The sequence below is a fragment of the Mesoplodon densirostris genome, chromosome 9 (genome assembly GCF_025265405.1).
Source record: "Mesoplodon densirostris isolate mMesDen1 chromosome 9, mMesDen1 primary haplotype, whole genome shotgun sequence".
NCBI lineage: Eukaryota > Metazoa > Chordata > Mammalia > Artiodactyla > Ziphiidae > Mesoplodon > Mesoplodon densirostris.
In genome coordinates, this window is record NC_082669.1 from 73,932,543 (window position 1) to 73,934,228 (window position 1,686).

At 36.2% G+C, this 1,686-nt stretch overlaps 1 non-coding gene across 1 annotated transcript; it reads right to left on the reverse strand.

Annotated features, from left to right (window-relative positions):
- Positions 1-373: 373 nt before the first annotated feature.
- On the reverse strand, positions 374-480 carry LOC132496521 (U6 spliceosomal RNA). Its single transcript, XR_009533422.1, has one exon. It is a non-coding gene; the product is annotated as a U6 spliceosomal RNA (small nuclear RNA).
- Positions 481-1,686: the final 1,206 nt, after the last annotated feature.

The window sequence follows — 1,686 nt, forward strand, 5'->3', positions numbered from 1 at the left end:
AGTCACATGGGCAAAGTCCCTTCTGCCATGTTAAGTAATAAAGTCAAAGGTTTCAGGGATTAGGATGTTAACATTTTGGGGGAGTCTATATTCAGCCTATCACAATGACATTTTTTTAACATCTTTATTGGAGTATAATTGCTTTACAATGTTGTGTTAGTTTCTGCTGTATAACAAAGTGAATCAGCTATACGTACACATATATCCTCATATCCCTCCCTTTTGCATCTCCCTCCCACCCTCCCTATCCCAACCCTCTAGGTGATCACAAAGCACAGAGCTGATCTCCCTGTGCTATGCATCTGCTTCCCACTAGCTATCTATTTTACATTTGGTAGTGTATATATGTCAAGCCACTCTCTCACTCCGTCCCAAAAATATGGAATGCTTCACGAATTTGCATGTCATCCTTGAGCAGGGGCCATGCTAATCTTCTCTGTATCGTTCCAATTTTAGCATATGTACTGCTGAAGCGAGCACCACAATGACATTTTGATTATTTCATTTTGCCTTGTAGCTGTTTTTCTTGTTTCTGTGTACCGTATTCTTTTTAATTTCCTGAGTCAGGTTGTAAGTTCCTCAAGGATAGATATCAAATCTTCCATGTTTTTACATGTTTACTACTTCATTATATTGTATGTTTAAAGTAAAACAATGCTCATAATGGGCACTCAGTAGAGCCTACTGATTTAAATACTCTTGAATCACACAGTCTTTAGAATGGAGACACGGGTCTGGTCTACATATGTTCCAGGAGAAACAATCTTAGCTTTGACTTTGGATTTTACAAACATTCAGACTACATAAGAGACAATGTAGAGTGAAGCATTAGAATGTAACTTGTTTTCCAGAATTCTCACTGTTGGACTGTAGACAGGCTTTGGGACAGTCAGTTAAGTGTTAAGATTTACTGGAAATCCATGGGATTACTCCGGCCACACTCTCCTTCCTTCTGATAAAGAAGAGAAATATTGCAATTCTTGTGAGTGGATGTGAAAACTTACCCTGCACAATTTAACTGGCTATTCCCATTAAACTTTGGAGGGAGGAGGATTATTATACAATAGAATTTGTTTCTAATTTTTTCTGCAGTGGTTAATAAGAAGTGTACTGTGACTTGAAATGAATATGGACACAAAATAATTCTCTCAGACATAGGTACATCTCAAATGCATGGTTGTTCATCACTTACAGGTTGAATTAGAAAATTATGGAGACCAATATGTAATTTTAAGGTATTCAATTTATGTTAATAGATATCTAAATGAACCATAGAATTAGCTCTGAGACATATAGCCCAATTCATACTCATAATTTTAAAAGTTAGCAATGCTGTATAGTAGCCTTGCATATAATATTTTGGTACATAATTAAGACAAAAGATTATCTTTGTGCTTAGCCCTCAAAATTTGCAATTGACCTTTTGTACCTGACCTGTGCTACCTTCATATCTTTCCTTGAGTTTTCCTCTCTAGAATGGTAGAATCTGAATTGCAGAACTGGAAAGGACCTTAGAGGCCATCTTGTCAATTTGGATATTTTACAACTGAGACCATAGTTCTCAAAACATTAATTGACTTGCTTAAGGTCACACAGCTATTGGCAGAGCTTTATTAAAAACTCAGTTCTCCTAATTCTCTGTAAAGATTTTTCCCCCTCTACTTAGGTAAGATAATTTAGAAGTAT